Source organism: Mandrillus leucophaeus, unplaced genomic scaffold, assembly GCF_000951045.1.
Source record: "Mandrillus leucophaeus isolate KB7577 unplaced genomic scaffold, Mleu.le_1.0 Scaffold196, whole genome shotgun sequence".
Classification (NCBI taxonomy): Eukaryota; Metazoa; Chordata; class Mammalia; order Primates; family Cercopithecidae; genus Mandrillus; species Mandrillus leucophaeus.
This window is the reverse complement of record NW_012101987.1, coordinates 856,707-862,585: the sequence shown is the minus strand read 5'-3', so window position 1 is coordinate 862,585 and position 5,879 is coordinate 856,707. Positions and strand designations below refer to the sequence as shown.

General features: G+C 37.8%; 1 pseudogene across 1 annotated transcript; it reads right to left on the bottom strand.

Annotated features, from left to right (window-relative positions):
• Window positions 1-284: 284 nt before the first annotated feature.
• On the bottom strand, window positions 285-2,545 carry LOC105538618 (annotated as a pseudogene). Its single transcript, XR_001005937.1, has one exon. The product of XR_001005937.1 is annotated as a 60 kDa heat shock protein, mitochondrial pseudogene (transcript).
• Between the last annotated feature and the right edge of the window lie 3,334 nt (window positions 2,546-5,879).

Here is a 5,879-nt window from a genome sequence, read left to right as displayed (position 1 = left end):
GAGCAAGACTTCATCGAAAATAACAATAATAATAATAACAATAATAATAATAATAATACCCACATCTTGGCTCATACTTACAAAATTCAGAACAGTTAGAAAAGAAAATAGCCAAAAAGTATCCACAAAGAAGTTGACTATAGGGAAGCAAAAATCAGATTCATATCACATTTCTCATTAGCCACAATGAATATGGTATACTACTGAAGATTTCTCATTAGCCACGATGAATATTGTATACTACTGAAGCAATGTCTTTATGAATATTACAGGAAATTCTTTTCTTTTTTTTTTTAACTTTAAACAAATTTTTATTACACAAAGGTTGTCACATAATTGGATATTTCTCTACTTTGTACACAATTATTCTCACTCTCCACAGAAAGGCTGCTTAACTTCTCATCTGGTGGTGGCAAGCACTAAAATCTTGATTTTAACAGAATAGTAGTAAAAATGCCCCAGTGATTTAAGTTGAAAGCAGTACATTGGTACATGGCTTTTGTACCCATTATCAGGAATGTACAAATGTTTTTTACTCAAAAATACAAAATAAATTATCTGTAGGCAAGGACAATGACAGCAATAAACCATTATATATTTTGTCAACTGAAACCAGTAACTGATGGTTATAGTGATTTTCAGCCAGCCTTTTTCTTCATTTTCTCCAACTGACTTCTCTGAAGTTATTGGTGAGGAACACTGCCTTGGGCTTCCTGTCACAGTTCATTAATAAAGGTAAAGCACTACTAGTCTAGGAGTTAGAACATGCCACCTCCCACACCACCTCCCATTCCACCCATTGCACCCATTCCAGGGTCCTTCTCTTCTTTAGGAATTTCTGTGACGACAACTTCTGCTGTAGTTAACAGACAAGCCACACCAGTAGCATCCAATAAAGCAGTTCTCACAACCTTTGTCGGGTCAATAATTCCTTTTTCCATCATATTCACAAACTCTCCGACCACAGCATCATAACCAACTTCTGAGGAACATTGCATAATTTTCTCAACTATCAAAGATCCTTCAACACCTGTATTCTTAGCAATGGCCATTGCTGGAATTTTGAGTGTTCTTTTAATAATTTCTATACCAATTTTTTGATCTTCATTAGCTGGGGTCAATGAGTCCAAGGCTGGAATGCATTGAAGCAGGGCACAACCCCCTCCCAATACAATGCCTTCTTCAACAGCAGCTCTTGTAGCATTAAGGGCATCTGTAACTCTGTCTTTCTTTTCATTCACTTCAACATCACTTGTCTCACCAACCTTCAGCACAGCTACTCCATCTGAAAGTTTTGCCAGCCGTTCATTCAGCATTTCCTTTTCATATTCACTAGTTATGACATCTAACTGCTCAATGATTTCTTGAATATGTTTTTCAATTTGAGCCTTGTCACCTTTTCCTTTTCAGAGCATGGCATCGTCTTTGGTCACAATGACCTCTCCAACTTTTCCTAAGTCATGAGGCTGAACGTCTTCAAGATTTAGGGTCAACCCCTCTTCTCCAAACACTGCACCACCAGTAGCAATAGCCATATCTTTAAGCTGGTTCTTTCTATTGTCACCAAACCCTGGAGTCTTGATTGCCACAACCTGAAGACCAATCTTTAGCCTATTCAAGACGAGTGTACTTAGAGCTTCTCCATCAACGTCTTCAGCGATTATGACCAAAGGCTTACGGTGAGCAGTGGCAATTTCAAGAGCACGTACAATGGACTGGACACTAGAAATTTTCTTTTCACTCAGCAGAACATAGGCATCCTGGAATTCACATTTCTGACCTTTTGATGCATTAATAAAGTATGGAGAAATATAGCCTCGATCAAACTTCATGCCTTCGATAATTTCTAATTCATCATTCAGTGTTTTTCCATCCTTTACTGTGATGACACCCTTTCTTCCAACCTTTTTCATTGCATCAGAGATAATATTGCCAATTTCTTTGTCTTGGTTTGCAGAAATCGTAGCAACCTGTGCAATTTCTTCAGGGGTGGTCACAGGTTTAGACTGCTTTTTAAGTTCAGCAATTACAGCATCAACAGCTAACATCACACCTCTCCTGATTTCCACTGGATTAGCATCTTTGCTAATCTTCTCGAAGCCTTCCTTGGCTATAGAGCATGCCAGTACAGTAGCAGTGGTAGTACCATCCCCAGCCTCTTCATTTGTGTTACTGGCAACATCTTGAACAAGTTTAGCCCCAATGTTTTTATATTTATCCTTTAAGTCAATTGACTTTGCAACAGTCACACCATCTTTTGTTACTTTGGGACTTCCCCAACTCTGCTCAATAATCACTGTTCTTCCCTTTGGCCCCATTGTAACGGCTACAGCATCGGCTAAAAGGTCTACACTTTGAAGCACTAAGGCTCGGGCATCTGCACCAAATTTTACATCTTTGGCATAAGCCCGAGTGAGATGAGGAGCCAGTACCCTGGACACTGGTCTCATCTGGCGAAAGACTGTGGGTAACCGAAGCATTTCTGCGGGGCGGTGGCGGGGCGTACGGGCGGGGAGACAAGTCGTCAGCGGCGAGTGAGGGACAGAGTAGGAAATTATTTTCAACTTAGAATTCTGTATCTAGTTTCAGTCAAAATATGAAAAAATTATAAAGACATTATTGTACATACAGGTAATGAGCAAATTTATATTCCTTTCTATAAAAAGTTACTTGGGCCAGTCACAGTGGCTCACGGCTGTAATCCCAGCACTTTGGGAGGCCGAGGAGGGCAGATCACCTGAAGTCAGGAGTTCAAGACCACCCTGACCAAAATAGTGGAACCCCATCTCTACTAAAAATATAAAATTAACTGGGCATGGTGGCGCACACCTGTAATCCCAGCTACACAGAAGGCTGAAGCAGGAGAGTTGCTAGAACCTGGGAGGCAGAGGTTGCAGTGGGCTGAGATCGTGCCATTGTACTCCAACTTGGGCAACAAGAGTGAAACTCCATTTCAAAAAAAAAAAAGAAGTTACTTGATGCACTACAGCTAAACTAAAGTGAAACCACAAAGGGGAAGACATAAAATCCAAGAGAATCCATAATAATGCTTCTGCAGCAAGACTAGGACACATATCTGTGCATCCAACAAATATTATAATTAAGAACTTTAATTAAAAAATAGTTATTTTTAAGGCCCACATTCCTCCTATAAACACACACACACCAGTACACAAAAGGCAATTACAAACTCTTAAGAACAAAAAATATACAAGAAAATTTGGATCCAAGTAAGAAACATATTAAAATGTTATTGTTTAGAACAACAGGCATCTGAGACAAGAGAATTTATTTGACTTTCATGCTTGGAACATCTTCCTCCAAACAATACAGATTTAAAGATGTAAAATGTTATTTATTTTTCTGAATTTTTACATGTAGAAATATTTACATAATCAGCACAATTTAAGTGCTTCTTCTTATTTTCCATTTTAAGTTGAATTTCTAGGCAAAGCATGGAAGCCATAATTTTAGTAAAGGGAAAGAATGTAACTGTTGAAAAATTTGACCATGTAAATTGAGGGTACTGTTGGCAGATTTTGAAAGAGAAGAAGGGAAACAGAAATGGAGACGAATATGTAAGCAAACTAAAGTCTAATAAAGTTTTCAATTTTATATAATTAGAAGGAAAGAAAATGTTCTGACATTCACCAGGAGACAATGTAAAGGTATTATTTAAAGTTATAAAGATAGCCAATACAAGTACCAAAAACAAAAATTGGGAAAGAAGAAATGAATGAAAAATAGTCAGAGAAGGGAGTGATTAGACACAAATTTAACTAGAAGATAAATAACTAGAGGTTTAAGCATATTATTTAATGTGAAAGAAAAGTCAAACCCAGAAATGGTCAAACATAATTTTGTTTGAGGCAGCAATTCTCTAAGTACAGCCTAGGACCCCAGACAAGGTCAAAACTATTTTTATAATAATATAATTTTTTTATATTTGCCTTTTCAACTCTCATTTTGACATCATTGTACAGTGCAAGATTCTATAGGATACATGATGTATGATATCTCAACAGATTGAAGCTTACTATCTTTTATTATTCAGGCATTAAAGAGATTTGCAAAAATACAAAATAATGCCACTCTTCTAATTATGACTGACATTTTAAAATACATTTTATTCAATTATGGTTTTCAATGTTAATACACAATTAGTTTGTTATTATGATTTTTATTAATATTTTACAATTTTTAGTTTAAATTTCTCATATGATGAATATTGATAAATTAGCAAAAGCTTTTTGGGTTCTTCAATAATTTCTTAGAATCTAAAAGAGTCCTGATAGGAGTGACATCAGCAAGATGCTGGAATAGGAGGTTCCAGACCACCTCTCTTCAGAAACTCTGATGTTGGCAACCACCCATGAGGAACATTTTTACTTTACCATTGTTATCCTACTCCAAAGGCAACACAACTTGGTATTGAGACAGGACCTCTTTGCCCACAATATTCCCTATGGGAAAAAGTGAGAGTGCAGTGAGCACTCACCTTCCTTGGTCTTGTGCGATGTAGTTGACCAAGAGGCCCACTTCTATGCTGCCCACAAGAACAGTGAGGAGATCAGTACAGCTGAATCATCTAGGGACAGCTGGGAGCCCAGAGAAGAGACAGAAGCACACAGCAACTGGTGCACAGATTTTAACATCCAGCCACACATCCTGCAAACTTGCTAACTGCTTCTACCAAGAGGCCTGCCCATGAACCCTGCAGGAAACCTCACCTAAAGATATCTCCCACTAAGTGATATATGTCCTTCAAACACCCATGGGTGGCACCCTGTGCATCTTCATTGCAACTCATGCAAAGTCCCATAGAGAGCCCACAAATATCAATAGCAGGGGCAGATCTTAGCCACCAGCTTGACTCTGCTAGTTTTGGAGAAAGAATACAACTTCAGGGCACTGACCTAAGGAATGCCTCAGGGCACTGCCCTAGGGAAAACAAGAGGCTCTCAGCACCAAGTCTGGCCTTACAGGATTAAGAGAAGGCATACAATCCTAAGACATATCCCTTAAGATGGAACAAGAGAAATGGAGTGAGTGCATCAATAGAAGTCTGGGAGATCACTGGAATCTCAGGCCAAGTTCACTGCGGAAGATCTTTCTATCCAGAAGTCAGTCAGTAAAGACAGGAAACAGTGATTGCTTCTTCACATGTTAGGACAGCAAGGCAAGGCTTCAAGGAACACAAAGAATTAAGAAAATACAGCCCCAGCAAAGAAATAAAGTCAAACTCCAGTGGCTATCTCCAAAGAAATAAAGACTCTGAACTTCCTGACAAAGAACTAAAAAAAAAAAAAAAAGTCTTAAAAAAGCTCAGTGAGCTACAATGAAACAATGTTATGGAAACAATACAATAACAAAACGGGAAGTTAAAGAGATAGAAACCATTTTAAAAAAAAAAAAAGACAGAAATTCTGGAGGTGAAGAATATGTCTGAAATAAAAAATTCAATAGAAAGCTTCAACAACAGACTCAATCCAACAGAAGAAATAATAGGAAACTCAAAGCAAATTATTTGAAATTATCCAGTTAGGGAAACAAAAAGAAAAAAGAATGGAAAAGAATGAAGAAAGCTTATGGGACATGTAAGATACCATCAAGCAAACCAACCTACACATCATGGAATTCCAGAGGAGCAGGGAAAGGAAAAGAGGCAGAAATCTTATTTGAAGAAATAAGGACAGAAAATTTCCAAGCCCAAAGAGGGAAATGAACATCTACATCCAAGAGGCCTAAAGAATTCTCAATCGGTTGAGCATAAAGAGGTCTTCACAGAGACACATTACAATTAAATTGTCAAAAGTCAAAGATAAAGAGAGAATTTGGAAAGAAGCAAGAAAAAAGTGACTTGTCACATACAAGGGAAC